This window comes from Sus scrofa, chromosome 1 (genome assembly GCF_054392235.1).
Source record: "Sus scrofa isolate SSC_HxYL_T2T_F1_AM1 chromosome 1, Sscrofa_HxYL_maternal_Yorkshire_Landrace_v2.0, whole genome shotgun sequence".
NCBI lineage: Eukaryota > Metazoa > Chordata > Mammalia > Artiodactyla > Suidae > Sus > Sus scrofa.
In genome coordinates, this window is record NC_139383.1 from 276,109,522 (window position 1) to 276,131,806 (window position 22,285).

General features: G+C 37.3%; 2 protein-coding genes and 2 pseudogenes across 6 annotated transcripts in view; all 4 read right to left on the bottom strand.

Moving 5' to 3' along the window:
* OR1B1 (olfactory receptor family 1 subfamily B member 1) overlaps positions 1 to 9,679 on the bottom strand; it is a 381,661-nt gene extending 371,982 nt beyond the window's left edge. For 2 of the 3 annotated variants that reach the window (XR_014826703.1, XR_014826708.1), the window contains exon 1: positions 9,106 to 9,260. The gene's annotated coding sequence lies outside the window, so the exon portion shown is untranslated. Of the gene's footprint in view, positions 1 to 9,105 lie in introns of all 3 variants that reach the window. The other variant, XM_084995012.1, reaches the window with a different exon arrangement.
* Positions 1 to 9,679, bottom strand: part of LOC110258975 (olfactory receptor 1J4-like) — a 244,516-nt gene extending 234,837 nt beyond the window's left edge. Inside the window, exons 1-2 of one of the 3 annotated variants that reach the window (XM_084995023.1) lie at positions 9,368 to 9,679; positions 9,110 to 9,270 (exon numbers count right to left, since the gene is read on the bottom strand). The gene's annotated coding sequence lies outside the window, so the exon portion shown is untranslated. Of the gene's footprint in view, positions 1 to 9,105 lie in introns of all 3 variants that reach the window. The other 2 variants (XM_084995017.1, XM_084995018.1) reach the window with 2 other exon arrangements.
* Positions 9,680 to 16,152: 6,473 nt separating this feature from the next.
* Positions 16,153 to 19,389, bottom strand: LOC146407236 (olfactory receptor 1J4-like; annotated as a pseudogene).
* A 2,056-nt stretch (positions 19,390 to 21,445) lies between these two features.
* On the bottom strand, positions 21,446 to 22,285 carry LOC146407237 (olfactory receptor 1J4-like; annotated as a pseudogene).

Here is a 22,285-nt window from a genome sequence, read left to right on the forward strand (position 1 = left end):
GTAGATTTGGCTCCACCTACCAGGGGGCAGGCACCAGCCCCTCCCATCAAGGAATCCTACAGCAAGCCCTCATACCAACATCAGCCACAGGGGGGCAGACACCAGAAGTAAGAGAGGTTACAACTCTATTATCTGTAAGAAGGTCACCACACCAAAAATCAATAAAAAGGAAGACAGAGAACTATAACTCAGATGAGGGAGAAAGGAAAAAACCCAGAAATACAGCTAAGCCATGAGGAGATTCTCAGTCTCCAGGAAAAAGACTTTAGACTGTTGATGCTGAAGATGATGCAAGACATTGGAAATAAACTGGAGGCAAAGATGGATAACTTAAAGGAAACACTGACCAAAGAGATACAAGATATAAAACTTAAACAAGAAGAGATGCAAAATACAATAACTGAAATAAAAAATTCACTAGGAGCATCTAACAGCAGAATACAGGAAGCAGAAGAATGAATAAGCGATGTGGAGGACAGATTAGTGGAAATTATGGATGCAGAACAGAAAAGAGAATGAAGATTGAAAACAAATGAAGAGAGTCTCAGAGAAATCTGGGACAACATGAAACACACCGACATCCATATTATGGAGCTGCCAGAAGGAGAAGAGAGAGACGGAGACAGAAAAAATATTCCAAGAGATAATAGCCGAAAATTTCCCTCACATGGGGAAGGAACCACTCACTCAAATCCAGGAAGCACAATGAGTACCATACAAAATAAACCCAAGGAGGAACACCCCGAGACACATACTAATCAATCTGACCAAAATGAAAGACAAAGAGAAAATCTTGAAAGCAGCTAGGGAAAAGAAACAAATAACATACAAGGAAACCCCAATAAGGCTATCGGCAGATTTTTCAACAGAAACTGTTCAGGCCAGAAGGGAGTGGCATGAAATACTCAACATGATGAAAGGAAAAAAAACCTCCAACCAAGATTACTCTACCCACCAAGGCTCTCATTCAGATTTGAAGAAGAAATCAAAACTTTCACAGATAAGCAAAAGCTGAGAGAATTCAGCAACACTAAACCAGCCTTACAACAGATACTAAAGGAACTTCTCTAGGCAGAAAAGAACAAGAGAAGAAGGAAAGGAAAAAGAGCAGCAAAAACAAATCCAAAGTAATTAATAAAATGGCAATAAGAACATAATATCAATAATTACCTTAAATGTGACTGGACTAAATGCCCCAACCAAAAGATATAGTCTGCCTAAATGGATACAAAAACAAGACCCATATATATGCTGTCTTCAAGAGATCCACTTCACTTCTAGGGACACATACAAATTGAAAGAGAGGATGGAAGAAAATATTTCATGCAAACAGGGATCAAAAGAAAGCTGGAGTAGCAAGACTCATATCAGACAAAATAGACTTTAAAATGAAGAATATTTTAAGGGACAAAGAAGGACATTACATAATGATCAAAGGATCAATCCAAGAAGATGATATAACAATTTTAAATATCTACGCACCCAACATAGGTTCACCACAATATATAAGGCTACTGCTAACAACCTTAAAAGGAGAAATTGACAATAACACAATCATAGTGGGGGACTTTAACCCCCCACTTACAGCAATGGACAGATCAACCAGACAGAAAATCAATAAGGAAACACAGACCCTGAATGAAGCATTAAACCAGATGGACTTCGTAGATATTTATAGGACATTTCATCCAAAAGCAACAGAATACACATTCTTCTCAAGTGCACATGGAACATTCTCTAAGATTGATCATATCCTGGGCTACAAAACCAACCTCAGTACCTTTAAGAAAATTGAAATCATATCAAGCATCTTTTCTGACCACAACACTATTCAAACGGACATCGACAACAAGAAAAAATCTGCAACAAACACAAAAACGTGGAGACTCAACAACATGCTACTAAACAACCAGTGGATCACTGAAGAAATCAGTGGAAATTAAGAAATACCTAGCAGCAAATGACAACAAAGATATGACACTCCAAAACCTATGGGATGTGGCAAAAGCCATTCTAAGAGGAAAGCTTATAGCAATACAAGCCCACCTCAGGAAAAAAGAAAAAGCCCAAATAAACAAGCTAACTTTACATCTACAGCAGCTTGAGCGAGAAGAACAGACAAGACCTAAAGTGAGTAGAAGGAAAGAAATCATAAAGATCAGGGCAGAAATCAATGAAATAGAAATGAAGAAAACCATAGACTAGATCAATGAAATGAAAAGCTGGTTCTTTGTAAAGATCAACAAAATTGATAAACCCCTAGACAGACTTATCAAGCAAAGAAGAGACAGGACTCAAATCAATAAAATTAGAAATGGAAAAGGAGAAGTAACAACGGACATCATAGAAATACAAAGGATCATAAGACACTACTATATGCAACTATGCACCAATAAAATGGAAAACCTAGAAGAAATGGACAAATGCTTAGAAAAGTACAATCTTCCAAGACTAAACCAAGATGAAATAGAAAAGATGAATGGACCCATCACAAGTGCTGAAATTGAAACTGTGATTAAAAAATTTCCAACAAACAAAAGTCCAGGACCAGATGTCTTCAAGGCAAAATCTATCAAACATTCAGAGAAGAGCTAACACCTCTCCTTATGAAACTATTTCAAAAAATTGCAGAAGAAGGGATACTCCCAAATTCATTCTATGAGGTCACTGTCACCCTGGCACCAAAACCAGACAAAGACTCCACAAAAAAAGAAAACTACAGGCCAATTTCACTGATGAACATCAATGCAAAAATCCTCAACAAAATCCTAGCAAACCACATCCAACAATACATTAAGAGGATTGCACATCATGATCAAGTGGATTTATCCCAGGGATGCCAGGGTCCTTCAATATCTGCAAATCCATCAGTTTGATACACCACATTAAAAAAACTGAAGAATAAAAACCATATGATCCTCTCAATAGACGCAGAAAAAGCCTTTGACAAAATCCAATACCCATTTCTAATAAAAACCCTTCAGAAAGTGGGCATAACAGGAACCTACCTCAGGCTATATATGACAAATCCACAGCGAACATCATGCTCAATGGTGAAAAGCTGAAAGAATCCCTGCTGAGATCAGGAACAAGACAAGGATGTCCGTTCTCACCACTACTCTTCAACATAGTTCTGGAAGTCCTAGCCAGAGCAATCAGAGAAGTAAAAGAAATAAAAGGAATCCAAATTTGAAAGGATGAAGTAAAACTCTCCCTATTTGCAGATGACATGATACTGTACCTAGAGAATCCTAAAGACTCTACCAGAAAACTGGTAGAGCTTATCCATGAATTTGGCAAAGTTGCAGGATACAAAATCAATACACAGAAATTGATAGCATTTCTATATACTAACAATGAAAAAGCAGAAAAGAAAATTAGGGAAGCAATCTCGTTTACCATCGCATCCAAAAGAATAAAATACCTAGGAGTAAAACTACCTAAAGAGACAAAAGACCTGTACTCTTAAAACTATAAGACACTGATGAAAGAAATCAAAGATGAAACAAATAGATGGAAAGATATACCATGCTTGTGGATTGGAAGAGTTAATATTATCAAAATGACTATACTACCCAAGGCAATCTATAGATTCAATGCAATCCCTATCAAATTACCAAGGACATTTTTCACAGAACTCAGACAAAATATTTTAAAATTTGTTTGGAAGCACAAAAGACCCAGAAGAGCCAAAGACATCCTGAAAAAGAAAAATGAAGCTGGAGAAATCAGGCTTCCAGACTTCAGACTATACTACAAAGCAACAGTCATCAAAATTGCATGGTACTGTCACAAAGACAGAAATATAGATCAGTGGAACAGGACAGAAAGCCCAGAATTAAACTCATGCACTTACAGCCAACTAATCTATGGCAAAGGAGGCAAGACTATACAATGGAGAAAGGACAGCTTGTTCATTAAGTGGTACTGGGAAAACTGGAGAGCCACATGGAAAAGAATGAAATTAGAACACTCCCTAACACCATACACAAAAATAAACTCCAAATGGATGAACGACCTAGATATAAGACCAGACACTATCAAACTCCTAGAGGAAAACATTGGCCAAACACTCTCTGACATAAATGACAGCAACATCTTCTCAGATCCACCTATCAGAGTATTGACAATAAAAACAAAAATAAACAAATGGGACCTACTCAAACTTCAAAGTTTCTGCACAGCAAAGGAAACCCTAAACAACACAAAAAGACAACACACAGAATGGGAGAAAATCTTTGCAAGTGAATCGACTGAAAAGGGATTAATCTCCAAAATTTATAAACAACTTCTACAGCTCCATACCAAAAAAAAACAAACAAGCCTATCCAAAAATGGGCAGAAGAGGTAAACAGACAATTCTCCAAAGAAGACATGCAGATGGCCAAGAACCACATGAAAAGATGTTCCACCTCACTCATTATTAGAGAGATACAAATCAAAACAGCTCTGAGGTACCACTTTATACCAGCCAGAATGGCCATCATCCAAAAGTCTACAAACAATAAGTGCTGGAGAGGTGGTGGAGAAAAAGGAACCCTATTACACTGTGGGTGGGATTGTAAATTGGTGCAACCACTGTGGAAAGCTGTATGGAGATTCCTCAGAAAACTAAAAATAGAATTACCATTTGATCCAGCAATCCCACTCCTGGGCATCTATCCAGAGAAAACCACGACTTGCAAAGACACATGTACTCCATTGTTCATTGCAGCACTATTTGAAATAGCCAAGACATGGAAACAACCTAAATGTCCATCGACAGAGGAGTGGATCAAGAAGATGTGGTACATATACACAATGGAAGATTACTCAGCCATTAAAAAGAACGAAATACCAGCATTTTTTGCAACATGGATGGACTTAGAAACTATCATGCTCAGTGAAGTCAGCCATACAATGAAACACCAACATCCAATGCTTTCACTGGCATGTGGAATCTGAAAAAAGGACAGACGGAACTTCTTTGCAGAACAGATGCTGACTCACAGACATTGAAAAACTTATGATCTCTGAAGGAGACAGTTTGGGGGGTGGGGGGGAAGTGTCTGGGCTATGGGGTGGAAATCCTGTGAAATCAGATTGTTATGATCATTATACAACTATAGATGTGATAAATTCATCTGAGTAATAAAAAATGAAAAAATAAAATAAATAAAATAAATAAATAAAAAGAAAAGGACAAAAGAACTGTAAAAAAAAAAAAAAAAAACAGAGACACATGTACCTCTATGTTCATTACAGCACTATTCACAATAGCTAAGACATGGAAACAACCCAAATGTCCATCGACAAATGATTGGATTAGGAAGAGGTGGTATATATACACAATGGAATACTACTCAGCCATCAAAAAGAATGACATAATGCTATTTGCAGCAATATGGATGGAACAAGAGACTCTCATACTGAGTGAAATAATTCAGAAAGAGAAAGAAAAATACCACATGATACCACTCATATCTGGTATCTAATATATAGCACAAATGAACCTTTACACAGAAAAGAAAATTACAGATATAGAGAATAGATTTGTGGTTGCCCAGGGGGATGGGAGGGAATGGGAGGGATTGGGAACTTGGGGTCAACGGATGCAAACTATTTCTCATGGAATAGACTTACAATGTGATCCTACTGTGTAGCACTGAAAACTATGTCTAGATACTTACAATGCACCACCACAATGGAAGAAAAAATTATGTATACATATATGTTTAACTGGGTCCCCATGCTATACAGTGGGGGAAAAAATTGTGTTGGGGGAAATAACAATAAAAAATAAATTTAAAAAATAAAATGAAATAAATTTTAAAAATTAAATTCATTTTAAAGACTATAATTCAGTGGCTTATATTATGTGGCATGTTATTTATTTATTTTTTGGCTACACCCACAGCATGAGGAATTCCAAGGCCAGGCATCAAATCCATGGCACAGTAATGACCTGAGCCTTGGCAGTGACAACACCAGATTCATAACCCACTGTGCCACCAGGGAACTCCATTATTTATTTATTTATTTTTTACTGAAACAATACACAACTTTTAGAATGATATTAAATATTTAAATGGCTGTCCTTCTTATACATTTCACTCTCTTCTAGAATTTGATGGAACTTCCCTCGTAGTTCAGTGTTAAGGATCTGGCTTTGCCATGGCTTGGTTACAATTATGGCACAGGTTCAATTCTTGGCCTCGGAACTTCCACATGCCATGGGTGTGGCCAAAAAAAGAGTTTCCTCCCCATTTCGTGTCCCATAATTATTCAAAACAAGGATCCTGACTACAATGGGCCTCTCAATCACTCATATCTAGCATATACATTTTCCCTCAGGGCCCTTCTTCTAATATTATTTCCTCCTCTGTGGCACTTTACTGCAAGCCCACCTAGTTTAAGCGCCATGTCATCTTCAAAAAGAACCCTCTCAACACAAGCCCACTCTAATCACCACACAGGATCTCTTTTTCTTGTGAGCTTCACTAGCCCTTTAGCTAGTCTTCCTATTCCTGACCTTCTAAGATCAAGAATAACAATAACTCTTGCCACTTCCATTTAACATTGTACTAGAGGTTACAACCAGAATATCTAAGTAAGAAAAGGAAATAGAAGGCATCTAGATTGTAAAGAAGGAAAAATTTATCTACTTGCAAATGGCAGATGATATATATTTTTAAATTCTTAAGAAATCAACCCCCAAAAAAACCTAGTAGAAATAATAAATGGTCTAAATTCAATACAATCCCCATTAAAAGTCTCAGCTATATTTGTTGCAAAAAATGTTAATCTGATCCTAAAATTCACATGGAAATGCAATAAAACCAGAATAACCAATATATTCTTAAAAAAGAAGACTAAAGTTGGTCGACTCACACTTCCCAATTTCAAAACTTACTACAAACTAAATAACTAAGTACTAATTCATGCTTAGTACTTCACATGAAAAGATGCTCAACATTGATAATCATCAGAGAAATGCAAATCAAAGTGTGATATCACCTCATACCTGTCAGAATGGCAGTCATCAAAAAAAACATAAATAACAAATGTTGGCAAGGATATGGAGAAAAGGGAACCCTGGTGCACTGTATGTGGGGCTGTAAATTGGTGCAGCCATTATGGAAAACAGTAAAGTAGTGTCTCCAAAAACTAAAATACAACTACCCTATGACCCAACAATTCCACTCTTGAGTGTATAATCCCCCCAAAAAAAACACTATTTCAAAAAGTTATATGTACCCCAATATTCATAGCAGCATTATTCACAATACCGAAGATATGGAAGCAACCTAAGTGTCCATCAACAGATGAACAGATATACACATATAGACACACACACACACATACACACACACACACACACATATATATATACATACATATATATACATGATGGACTACTACTCAGCTATAAAGAAGATGAAATTGTGCCATTTGCAGCACCATGGATGGCATTGGAGAGAATTATGCTAAGTGAAAAAGGTCAGAAAAACAACTAATATATGACATCACTTACATATGGAATCTTAGAAGTACAACAAACTAGTGAACATAACAAAAAGAAGGAGAGTCACAGATATAGAGAACAAATCAGTGGTCACCAGTGAGGAGAGGGAAGAGGCGAGGGGCAAGAAAACTTCAGAAGATTAAGGGTATAAACTATTAGGTATGAAATAAGCCACGTGGATATATTGTACAGCATGGGGAATATAGCCAATATTTTATAATAACTATAAAGGGAGTATAACATTTAAAAATTATGAATCACTGTATATAGTACTCCTGTAAGCTATAAAATTGTCATATAGAAACTAGACTTCAATTAAGAAGGACGATGCCATACTAGCATAATTCTAGACAAAGGAATACAATTGAGAGTCCACAAATAAACCTTCACATTTATGAGCAATTTATTTTCAAGAAGGCTTCCAGGGAAATTCAAGGGGGAAAGAATAGTGCTTTCAAAAAACCCTACTGAGACAAATGAATAGTCAGATGCAAAAGAATGAAGCTGGGCCTTCACCTCACACTTCATGCAAAAATTAACTCAAAAGGATGACAGGGCTCAATTCAAGAGCTTAAACTACAAGGCACTTAGAGAAAAGCATGGGAGTGAGATGCTTTGTGACCTTAGATTAGGCAATGGTTTCTTAGGTATGACACCAAACTGATTGCCTGTACAACCGGTAATAGAAAAAATGGATCAACAGGAATTCAACAAAACCACCAAGTTGTGTACTTCAAAAGATACCATCAAGAGAGTGAATATACAATCCACAGAAAAGTATAAAATATTTGGAAACCATATAGTTGATAAGATATTTGCATAAGAATATATGAAGTATTCTTACACTTCAACAAAAAGACTAATAAGCCAATTTCAAAATGTGCAAAGCATTTAAAGAGATATTTTTCAAAATAAAAAAAGGCAAATGGCCAATTAGCCATTTGAATAATACTCAACATCACTAATCATTAGGAAATACAAATCAAAATCACAATGATATGCCACTTCACTTCCACTAGGATGGTTAAATTTAAAAAAAAAATTATTGGATAATATCGGAACATTAGAAAGGAATCTGAGGAGAGTGAAACCTTCTATATTGGTAGTAAGAACTTAAAATAATGCAGCCAATTTAGAAAACGTGAGCAGTTTTTCAAAAAGTTCAAATATAAAGTTACCACAGCACCCAGCAATTCCATTCCTAGGAATATAACTAAGAAAACATATGTCCACATAAAAGCCTGTACATGAATGTTCATAGCAGTACTATTCATAATAACCAAAGAGCAGAAACCACCTGAAAAAGCACACAGTTGCTGAAAATTTTCTGTTAACTGTACTATCAGTTCAGGCCCACAATAAACAAATGCCAAAACCTAGTTAGGGGAAAAATATATTAGGGAAGATGCTTATGAAAGATAAAGAGGATAGAAAAGACACCCTCACACAGGCCCCTCCATTCACATAAAGCATAATTCAGTTGCCATGGAGGAGGGGGCAGAAAACCCACCTGTCTGTAAACTGGCCCCTGAAAAAAGATCCAGCACCATCCCCCCACCCCAGAATGGTAGGAGGCTGTTTTCATAAGCAAGGCAACTTACCTACAAGGCTTGTCTTGGTAGCCAAAAGCAGCTCTCCACCCCTGCTGACCAGGAACTTGAATGCTTTTACAGAGGCCCTCAGTGGGTTCAGACACACATGTTGTCCAGAGAGTCTCAGCAACACACTGTTCCTTCAAGGCTGCCTCCTTGAAAATGGCTCCAAGCCTGGGAACGGAGGGCAGAGTGAACATTTCAAGGACACAGACAGGATCAAGGCGCCTCCAATAATCCAAGTCCAACTTGCAGGTCAATCAGCAGTCACCTCTTCTCTGTCCTCTCCGTGACCTCTCCAGATGTAACTGCACAGGAACCCAGGGGGTCTTCTGGGAAATGCCCCCCATGTCCCTGGCCTGCTGCTGGTTTGTAGACAAACATTAGCCTCCTAGGCCTTCCCTGATTTCCAAAGAATACATTAATTCAGAGCAGTGAGAAAAATACAGAAAGAAAGGGAAACAGTCAAGCCGGACAAAAAAAGAATAATTTAGCCCAAAGCAAAGTCAAGGACTTTTAGTTCCTCCTAAATGGCTACAGATAATATTCTGAGCCATATTCTTTGAGCTGTTTGGCAGACACTGAAACCCATACCAGGTGGGAAAAGTTAACTGCTTGCTAACCCCAAGCATGTGGACTGGTTGGAACCTGAATTTTAATGATATTAACTACTGATTACCTCACCACCAATCAATCAGAGGAATGTCTGCCAGCTGGTCCTGTAGCTGCAACCCTCTCCCTCATTCTGTCCTTAAAAACCTTCCCCTGAAGGCCATTGAGTGTTTTGAGCATTAGCCTCCTTGGCGCCCTGCAACAAATGCTGCCCTTTCCTGCACCACAACCCGGAGTCAGGAGAGGCTTTACTGCACACAGGTGAACACACCAAAATTTGGCTTGGTGACACCAACACTCTGGTGACCAGCTCCTATGTCAAATGCTTTCACATATTTCCAGGCCCTCATGAGGCCCTCTCTGCACTACAGCCATCCAAGACAGATGTAGATTGTGAGTGTGTTATAAACAAACAGACACTCAGCATGACACAGAGTGACACAAAGGAAAACCCCAGGTGCTGCTCTTTGCCCTCTCCGACATATACTCATTCTATAAAGAAGTGAGGATTTTTACAGATTCATACCAACTAATTTAAAACTTTCAAATGATATCTTTTGTCACACATGACTTAAAAAACACACAAAAAAGAACCCTGTTACACTGTTGGTGGAGAGGTAAAATTGTGCCCCCAATAGGATGGAGACTCCTCAAGGCATTAAAAATAGAACTACCACATGACAGAGTAATCCCACTTCTGGGTGTAGAACAGAAAGAACTGGAATCAGGATCTCAGAGATGTTATCTGCTCTCCCATGTGCATTGTAGCTCCTTGCACAATAGATAAGCTATGGAAACAAGCAGCATTGCCATCAACAGATGAATGGATAAAGGTGGCATATACACCCAATGGAATATAGTTTTCCCTCTAAAATAGTTATGCCTGACATTTCTGACAACAGGATGAAACAGGAGGACGTTATGCTAAGTGAAGGAAGCCAGCCCTACAAGGGCAAATATGGCAAAACTTCTCTTTGAAAAACTCATAGAAGCAGAGAATAAATGGCAGTCACCAAGAGCTGGGGTAGGGGAAATGCAGTGTTGTTATTAAATTAAAATAGAGTGTCAGTTATGCAAGATCAATTAGTTCTAGAGACCTGTTGTACAGCATAATACCTAGAGAAAATAATACCATCTGTGCACTTGAAAATTCCTTAAAATGGGAGTTCCCTTGGTGAAGCAGTGGAAATGAATCTGACTAGGAACCATGAGGTTGCAGGTTTGATCCCTGGCCTCACTCAGTGGGTTAAGGATCTAGTGTTGCCATGAGCTGTGGTGTAGTTCGCAGACATGGATCAGATCTGGCATTGCTGTGGCTCTGGCATAGGCTGGCAGCAACACCTCTGATTAGACCCATAGCCTGGGAATGTCCAAATGCTATGGGAAGGACTTAAAAGAACAAAAGACAAAAATAAATAAATAAATAAATAAATAAATAAATAAATAAATAAGGTATAGAACAATCTCCTTAAAAAATTTCCTTAAAAGGAAAAATCTCATGTTAAGTTTTCTTACCACATCGAAAGGACACAAGGGTATTTTGAGACGAGACAGATATATTAATGTTCTTGATTGTGGTGGTAGCTTCACAAGTGTGTGCACATGTCCAAACTCCTCAAAATTTTGTACAATTAAATATGTGTAGTTTTTTGTTTTTGTTTTTGTTTATGTTTGTCTTTTCTGGGGCCACACCCACAGCATATAGAGGTTCTCAGGCTAGGGATCTAATCAGAGCTGTAGCTGCCAGCCTATACCAGAGCCACAGCAATGCCAGATCTGAGCCACATCTGTGACCTACACCACAGCTCATGGAAATGCCAGATCCTTAACCCACTTAGCAAGACCAGGGATTGAACCTGCAACCTCATGGTTCCTAGTCAGATTTGTTAACCACTGAGCCACAATGGGAACTCCCATGTAAGTTTTTGTATGTCAATTAAACCTCACAAGTTGTATAAATAAACATGAAAAGACCACATCCAGACACCCACAAAACTCACAAACCATACAGAAGCACACACACAGAAACCCCACTACACACACACTAAGAATCAGGTGTGGTCAAACCCACCACACAAATAATAAAAAGGAAGCAACACACACACAACAAACCAAGCAAACAGATGTGTATTGCAGATTTCCAGCCTACAGGAGTCCCAGAAGATGTCTCTAGTGTTAATGACACATTGGTCTTCCCTCTACCTGCTCATGAGAGGAGAGGCCATGAACACCCTTGAACTTTGAAGAACCTACAATGGAATCTGCCACTCCATCCACTGCAGAAAGGAATAAACATAGTAGTATCAGATGTTGAGATTCCCACACCATTGACCCTGAAGGGTGTTGGAGCTCACATCCCATCACCATCAATTATTACATCCATATGAAACCACAAAAGACCCACAAAACCAAAGCCATCTCGAGCAAAATGAACATAACTTTAGGCATCACACTTCCTGTTTCAAACTTTAGTAAAAAGCTTTAGAAATCAACACTGTATGCTACTGACATAAAAACAGAGATTAAAAAATAAATGGAAGAGAATATAGAGCCCAGAAAGAAACCCACTCATATATGATCAACAGATCTTTGACAAGGGAGCAAAAAACACAAAATGGGAAAAGGGGAGTCCCTTCAATGAATGCTTTTGGGAAACTGGTTATCCAAAAAAGTGTAAGAGAGAATCTCAACAGTGAAAACAATTTTCTGTTTCATCCATTCCTGGGGGCTAAAAGTGTTTCCCACCTTCGCTGGCAACAACATGACCATAAGGGACATGACCATTCATGGGCATCTCACAGTTCACAGCCATGTTCTAACAACATAGATGGACCTATCAGCTATTATGCTTCATGAAAAGAGGTAAAGAGACAATGATAAATATCATGGTATCTCACTTATATCTGCAGCCTAAAAATCAAAACAACAAATCAACAAAACAAAATGAAAACAGACTCATAAATACAGAGAAGAAACTGATGGTTACCAGAGGGTCAGTTTCTCAGAGAAGGGGATGAAATAGGTGATGTGGATGAAGAGGAACACACTTCCAGTTATAAAATAAAGAAACCTTGGGATGTCATATGCAGCATGAGGAACATGATCAAACATACTGTAAAAGCATATAGGGAAGGATAGTTACTAGATTAATGACTGTGGTGATCATTTCATAATGTATGAAAATATCAAATCACCATGTAATACACTTGAAACTAATGTAATATTGTTTGCAAACAATATTTCCCACAGAGCCTTGACAGGGACTTGAACCTGGGCCCTCACATTAAAAGTCTGATGCTCTATTGACTGAGTTACCCAGGCCCTGCAAATTATAGTTCAATAAAGAAGGAAGTAATGCTGCTTGGTGCTAGAATAGTCCTCAAACTATTATTCATAATGTTGAATTTGTTATTAATATTTGGGTCCTAGACTAAGGGATTTACTGATATTTCTTAATACCAAACATCAGTTGTACATTCCCAGATTTTTTCAAAAATTGCAGAAGCTTCATTAAGAATTTATGTTCTTTGGAGTTGTCCTTGTGGCTCAGCAGGTTAGGAATCCAAATAGTATCCCTGGTCTCGCTCATTGGGTTAAGGATCCAGCATTGAAGCAAGCTGCATTGTAGGCCATAGATGCAGCTCAGATCCCCTGTTGCTCTGGCTGTGGTGTAGGCTGACAGCAACAGCTCCTATTCTACCCCTAGCCTGGGAACTTCCATATGCCACAGGTGTAGCCCTAAAATTTTTTTCCCCATTATTAGTGATTTTATTATTTATCAATTTTTTAAGGTAGTGTTTGCCAGGATCTCTAGAATTAATTACTCTTTTAGTCTTTGTAATAAACTAGGTATCTTTTGGTAGATATTTTGAGACTATATAACCAGTACACATTTCTTAATACAATTTCACCCACTATATCAAACATCCTCTGATCACACTTGTTTTGAAAATACTATTGTGATGTGGTAGCCACAGGATGATTTTCTAATTCCATCTTTTCCTCTGTGTTTAATAACTGTACTCTCACAGGAAGGAATTTCCCCTTACTCCACATTCATTTGTTTTTTTTAATTGATTTATTTATATCATCACAGACTCATAAATTCTTATTTATTCTCTGAGTTGTAACCCACTAATAGTGTTTTTTATTTTGTAACTCTGATTATTCCAGATTTGGCCATTGGGAGCCACATCAAGCTGGCTCCTGTGTCCCCATGATTCACTGAGCCATATTTATTTTCAAGCTCACCAAAATTTCCTTGGCCTTGTCATGTTGGCAACAACCATAGAACCAGCCATTTTTCTAACTTTTGTTCCTCTCAGAGGAAACTGGTATTCAAATGAATTTGGCAATATGTGTGTTTGTTCATTACAAATATTCTAAGTGGTCTCAGAGAATACAGCCAGGAAACATATATAAATGAAACATAGGATGTAGTAAATAAAAACAGGCAAACTAAAGGAATGTTTGCCCATAAGAGATGGGTCAGGAGTGGAACAGAAATAATGGGAGATAGAACCAGACATATTGATATATAATTTCAACTTTTTTATGCAGATTACACCCCATGAGTTCAAGTTGGTATCTTCAATTCTAAATTGACACTATAGAGTTCCTTCTAGCCTCTCTTCTTCCATGTACATAGTGCTTTTTCCCAGTGAGGAATCAGCCCCTTTTTTTCAGGACAATTTTACTAATTTATTAAATTCTTGACTACATGTAATTTCAAAATCTTGAAGCCAAACCACTATAGTGACGAATTAACTTCAGCTCAAAAAATTTGCTCACAAAAAAATGTGCTTACATTTAGTTGTTGTGAGAGTAGTGTATAAAGAAAATTTGATGTTCAGTAATGACTTTATTTCTTTATTTTCCCTTAATCTGATTATGTTATTAACTCATAATAAAGCTAGGCTCATTTTTTGTTTATTCTATACTTTTAAATATACATCACCTTGCTTTTATTTTTTAGTAGGTAAAAGATAATGCAGTCAAAACTATATAAATAAATATACTCATCTCTCCATCTAGTCTATCCTATACCCACCCCACCCCCTGCAGGTAAGCAGTCTCATTAGTTTCAAATTGATTCCTCATGTGTTTCTTCTTGCTCAATGGGAAGATACATGTACATATTCTCTTATTTTTCACATAGGAATTAGCATGCTATAGATGCTCTTTTATACATTTTTCCCATTTAATGATATATCTTGGAAATCCCTCCATATTTATTCATAGGCATCTTTACTATTATTTTTTCAGAGCTGTGAAGTGCTCAATTGCAGTGAAGTTACCTAGTTTCCTTTTTAAGCCCTAGAATAAAATATCAGTGATTAATGTACTAAATGCCTCCTAATTTTATACCTCAAATGGTTAAAACAGTACATTTTATGTTGTGTAGTAAATTATACCACAATAAAACATTTTTAAGAAAAATAAGTCATAATTTCTACATAATGCACAGAAAAGAATAATAAAATAATATTAATGTATGATTAATAGGTTAATGGAGGGGATATGGAATAATAAAATATAAAGTGAAGTGAGAATAAATATGAAATAAGTTGTCTCAATTAGAAAACATAGACATGGAAAACATTAATTCAAATACATTCTGATTATATTGGATGTTAGATCAGATTATCCAAAAACACAATGATGGTCAACCTACATAAAAAGACCACAACCCAACTTTACACTATTAACTACTAACCATTAAGGACATAAGAAAGTTTAAAGTGTTGGAAAAGAAATACATGTAAACAAATACTAAAAGGAAGCTGGCATATCTAAACTAATATCAGAGGAAGTAAATGAGATGTGAGAGTAGGAGCCATGTCTAAAGAGAAATCTCCCCTCAACTATAAATGCAATGGTGTGCTGTTTGATGAATAAAAAAAGGCTCCCTATTATAGGAGAGCATTATATTGTAGCATTTGACAATTTCCATAGTGTAATTATGGCCATCATGGCTGGTTGCAATCCACAAGCATGGTATCATTGATTTTAGAGTTGAAAAGAGATGTTCACAATCAGCTTGAAGCCACTGCAAGCCAATTTCAGCACATCTTACAGAGAAGAATCAGTCCACAAGGAGCAGAACATGATGTCAAATCGGTGTGTTCTCAATAACAATGTATAAAAAATACACACGCAGAAATTGACATATACAAAATGAGAAAAGACACATCTACAATTATAATTATGTAACATTTTGTATAGGATTTAATATATATTTTATGATAGATGAAAAAGCAGAAAAAATTAAAGGTAAGGACTATTATCAATACAAGTAACATACAGGACATTACTGATGTATTAACACTATATATGATGGCTGAATGCATATTCACTTGAAGCTACACAGTTGCCAACCATATGATAATTTTAGGAGATAGAGCTCACCAGGCTCCTGACTTCAATGATAGGATTTAGTGGTTGTCATTTCAGGAATTTAGTCTTATTGATGAATATCTCTAAGGCCTGTTTTATATCTCTGTTCTTGAGGCTATAGATGAAGTGGTTCAGCATGGGAGTCACTACTGCATATACAACAGAAGCAATTATGTCTTTGTCATTGGAGTCCCAAGATGAGGAGAACAAGTAAACACTAACAAGTGTCCTATAGCATAAAGACACCACAAAGAGATGGGAGCCATAGATGGAAAAATCTTTATTTTTAATTTTTATTTTTCTAAATTTTGAAAAGATAAAATATTTAAATTTATTTAAATATATATTTTTCTACTGTACAGCATGGTGACCCAGTTACACTTAGATATATACATTCTTTTTTCTCAAATTATGTGTTACATCATAAGCAACTAGACACAGTTTCCATTGCTACACAGCCGGATCCCATATCTAATCCATACTGAAGGCAACATTCTTCCTCTATTTACCCCTAATTCCCAGTCCCTCCCACTCCATCCCCTTCCACCTTGACAGACACAGGTCTATTCTCCAAGTCCACGATTCTATTTTCTGCTGAGAGTTTCCTATGTGCCATATATTAGATTCCGGATAAAAGTGACATCATATGGTATTTGTCTTTATCTTTCTGACTAAGTTCACTCAGTAGGAGAGTCTGTAGTTCCATCCATGTTGATGCAAATGGCATTATATCATTCCTTTTGGTGGCTGAGTAGTATTCCATTGTGTATATATACCACTTCTTCCTAATCCAATCATCTATCAGTGGACATTTGGGTTGTTTCCATGTCATGGCTAATGTGAATAGTGCTGAAATGAACATGTGGGCACATGTGTCTCTTTTAAGTAGAGTTTTGTCTGGATATATGCCCAAGAGTGGGATTGTGGGGTCATATGGAAGCTCTATGTATAGATTTCTAAGGTACCTCTATACTGTTCTCCATAGTGGTTGTACCAGCTTCCATTCCCACCAAAAGTGCAGGAGGGTTCCCTTTTCTCCACACCCCCTCCAGCATTTGTTATTTGTGGACTTATGAATGATGGCCATTCTGACAGGTGTGAGGTGGTATCTCATGGTAGTTTTAATTTGCATTTCTCTAATTACCAGTGATGTCAAACGTTGTTTCAAGAGCTTGTCTCCAATCTGTATATCTTACTTGGAGAACAGTCTCTTCAGGTCCTTTGCCCATTTTTCCACTGGGTTGTGGGCTTTTTTGCTGTTGAGTTGTATAAGTCATTTGTATATTTTAATGATTAAGCCCTTGTCAGTTGCATCATTTGAAACTATTTTCTCCCATTCTGTAATTTGTCCTTTTGTTTTCTTTTTGGGTTTCTTTACTGTGCAAAAGCCTGCCTGTAGGATTAGGTCACATTGGTTTTTTGTTTTTGTTTTTGGTTTTTTGTTTTTGTTTTTGTTTTTGTTTTTTTTGGTTTTATTTCTGTTGCTTTGGGAGATTGACCTGAAAAAATTTTTGTAAGGCTGATGTAAGAGAATGTTTTGCCCATATTCTCTTCAAGGAGTTTGATGGTGTCTTCGCTTATATTTAAGTCTTTAAGCCATTTTGAGTTTATTTTCTTGCATAGTGTGAGGGTGTATTCTAGTTTCATTGATTTGAATGCAGCTGTTCAGGTTTTCCAGCAATACTTGCTGAAAAGACTGTCTTTGTCCCATTTTATGTTCTTGCCTCCTTTGTCAATGATTAATGGACCATAGGTGTCTGGGTATATTTCTGCATTCTCTATTCTTATTCATTGGTCTCTCTGTTTTGGTACCAGTAGCACACTGTCTTGATGACTGTGGCTTTGTAATATTGCCTGAAGGCTGGGAGAGAGATGCCGCCTGCTTGGTTTTTGTTCTTAAGAATTGCTTTGGCAATTCTGGGTCTTTTGTGGTTTCCATATAAGTTTTTGGATTTTTTGTTCTAGTTCTGTGAGAATGTCCTGGGTAATTTGATAGGGATTGCATTGACTCTGTAGCTTGCTTTGGGTAGCATGGCCATGTTTACAATATTATTTTTTGCAATCCAGGAGCATGGAATATATTTCCATTTCTTTACTTCTTCTTTAATTTCCTTGATGAATATTTTATAGTTCTTGGCATATAAGTCCTTTACCTCCTTGGTCAGGTGTATTCCCAGGTATTTAATTTTGGGGTTCAATTTTAAATGGTATGATATTTCCATATTCCTTTCCTAATATTTCATTGTTAGTATTCAGAAATGTGGCTGATTTCTGAATGTTAATCTTATATCCTGCTACTTTGCTGAATTTGTTTTATCAGTTCAAGGATTTTTGGGGTTGGGTCCATAGAGTTTTTTATATATAATGTCATGCCATCTGCATACAAGAACAGTTTTATCTCTTCTTTTCCTATTTGGATGCATTTTATTTCTTTTGTTTGTCTGATCACTGTGGCTAGAACTTCCAATTCTATGTTGAATAACAGTGGTAAGAGTGGATATCCTTGTCTTGTTCCATATTTTAGTGGGAAGGCTGTCAGCTTTTCTCCATTGAGTGTTATATTTGCTGTGGGTTTGTCATAAATGGCTTTGAAAAAACTTTGAAGTGTCTCTGGGTGGAAGAGACACTCAGAACTGCCATCCCTATACAAATATACAAGCCCAAGATACTACTCTAAAGCAGGATGAAAAGCATCCCTCCCCCAGTATAAATGACCATCTCATTGAGGGTGGAGTGTGGACAGCTCAAGTTCAGGAGGCAGCAGGTCACAGAAGAAGTGGTAATGATGCTTTATGCACAGAAGGAGAGTTGGACCAAGAGGAAGTTCTGCAACTGTGCATGGATACAACAATGGAACCAGGATGTGATTACTAAGGAGTCACAACTCATGATTTGTCTTGTAGCAGAGAGTCTGACAAATGGCCACATCCCTGTCATAAGCCATCACTGTGAGAAGGAAATTGTCAATATCACCAAAAATTGAGAAAAAAAATACATCTGGGAAATGCACCCTGCATAGGGGACAGATTTATCCTGAGTCTTCATGTTCATCAGCATCTTTGGAACCATGATAGATAAAAGGGAGACATCTATGAGGGCCAGGTGACTGATGAAGAAGTACACGGGGGTGTGGAAATGAGAGTCAAGCCTGATGAGCAGGATGATGAGCAGGTTCCCCATGATCATGCCCAGGATTAGGCCAAAGAACATGCTCTGCTGTTCTGGCCACATGGGGAGCCCCAGGAGGAGGAATTCAGACACACCACTCTGGTTTTCTCTCCTCATGCTGTTCTTTCCTCAGCTGGGAATTGGGGAATGTGGGAAATGTCAATGAACATGTGATAATATTATAGTTGTGTCCTTTGTACCATGAAAAGTCTTAATTTTTGCTACTTTTCTCTTTATTTCTTAGTTGTTGGTTAATGAATCATTCTTTCCAATTCTTGCTCCAATAATACATCAAACCCTCACATTAACCAAGTCTTTCTGCAAAGAAACCAATGGACATTCATTCTTAATTCAATAAACAATTACTGAACAATCGGTTTGTCTCATAATGAGTACACAGGAGTCAACAAGAAGAGATAAGTCTCTATGTTCAAGTTTATATATTTTCTTCAAGATAGGTTCAAACCTCTAATGACTTGCTAAAATGAAAATGTGAAAAGGGCACCAGGTATGAGGTATTGATCATTCCTTTCCTCTTGAAAAATGTATGAAACTCCTTACATTTGAAGAGAATTACTGAAGCTATGTCATGGGCCTTTTTTTTTTTTTTTTTGGTCTTTCTAGGGCCACATCTGTGGCATATGGAGGTTTCCAGGATAGGGGTGTAATCGGAGTTGCAGCTGCTGGCCTATGCCACACCCACAGCAATGCCATATCTGAGCCACATCTGTGCCCTATAGCTCATCTCACAGCAATGCCAGATCCTTAATCCACTGTGCAAGGCCAGGCATAAAACCCAAAACCTCATGGTTCCTAGTCATATTCATTTCTGCTGCACCACAATGGGAACTCCCTGTCATGGCCATTTGGTATAGTTCATAGCATCCTACATCTTTTGAGTCACTTAAAATCCCGTTATGAAAAATATCCAGTTCAGGCTTCCAAGCCATTGTTAATAGTTCCAGGTGCTTTTCCAAGTATTTTACATGCATTTTCAAAACAAATCTTCCCAGTGACCCAAATAAATAGTATTACACCCATTTTAACCATAACAACACAAAAGTATACATTATTTCCATGTGCAAAGATACACACAATTAAGTGCAACAGGTGGAATCACAACATAGCAAATCATCAAATGTTCCTTATTAACCTGATACTGCATTGCAAAGATAAGCATTTGGGACTTTACTAAAAGTAAACATTGGAATATTAACTGAATGTTTGTAGCTTTGGAAGGCAAGAAGCCAAGACATGGAAGCAATGAAAACATCCATCAACAGATGAATGATAAAGTGTGGTATTTATGTTTAACAGAATATCACTCAGCCATATAAAGAATGAAATAAAGCCATTTGAAGCAACATGGATGGAGTTAGAGACTATCATACTAAATGAAGTAAACTGGATAGAGAAAAATATATATCATATGATATTGCTCATGTGTGGTATCTAAAAAAAAAATGACACAAATGAACTTATACTCAAAAAAGAAATAGACCCACAGACATAGAAACAAACTTATGATTATAAAAAAAGAAAGGGAGGAGGTACAACCATGGAGTTTGGGGCTAATATATAAATACTTCTATATATAAAACATAACTAACAAGTACCATTTGTACAGAAATTGGAACTATACTCAATATTTTTAATGTAATATAAGGGAAGATAATCTGAAAAAAATATGAGGTATACAATATATTTATAACTGAATCACTTTGCTCTACCCTTGCAACTAACACAACATCACAAGTCAACTATACTTCAAATTAACTAATTAATTAATTAATTAATTCACTAATAATTTCAAAACCAATGCTGAAGAAATGAACATGATAAGAATTTAAATATATATACATATAAAAAAGGTAAATAAAAGCCAAATTTAATACTAATATAACTCATTGAAAGAAACAAAATTTAAGCACACTTATACACACAAAGGAGTTTGGTGCTTTGAAGACCAGAACTGGAAAGTGTATTATGGGTAATGTCATATGTATAATTATGGAAGAATAAATGTACAAGAGATACGACTAGAGGGAAGGAGATTTTTACCAATAGCAATGATCATTTAAGGACAGTGAGGAAAAGTTCTAGAGATATGGGTGAACAGTACAAAAATTTTAAGTCTTTTCTAACAAGGTCAGTAGGTGAAATAAGAACATGGTTAGGTGATTCTCAATGGGCAAAAACATTTACTGTTTTTGAAGAGAATCCCCAGAGCCAATGTCATGTCTCTGTTTCTCAGGCTGTAGATGAAAGGATTCAGCATGGGGGTGACCACTGTGTACATCATGGAAGCAATGATGTCTTTGTCATGAGACTGGCCTGATGAGGAGGAAAAGTAGAGGGCCATCATTTTCCCATAGGATAGAGACACCACAGAGAGGTGGGAGCCACAGGTGGACAAACTTTGCAGATCCCTTTAGTAGAGGGTACCCTCAGGATGGAGACTCCAATGTAGCCATAAGAGACCAGAATTCCACTCAATGCAAAGATCACAACTGAAGGCCCTGCAGCAATTATGACCAGCTCATTGAGAGAAGGGACTGAGCAGGACAGCTTAAGCAGGGCAGCAAGGCCACAGAAAAAGTGGGGAATGATGGTGTCTGTCCAGAAGGACAGTTGAGCCAGGAGGAGGGTGTGGGTTAGTGCACTGGCACAGAAGAGCCAGGATCCAGCCAACAGACATAGACACAGTTCTTCCCTCATGATGATGGCATAATATAGAGGTTGAAAAATAGCCACATATCTGTCATAGGCCATCACTGTTAAGAAGAAGGTTATCAACACAAGCAAAAATTATGAAAAAGTATGTCTGTGTTACACACCCTAAAGAGGAAATGGATTGATCTTAAGTCCACATGTTCATCAGCATCTTAGGGACAGTGACTGATGAAAAGGAGACATCCATTAGGGCCAAGTGGCTGAGGAAGAAGTACATGGGGGTGTGGAGGTGAGGGTCCAGCCTGATGAGAAGGATGATGAGCAGGTTCCCCAGCACCAT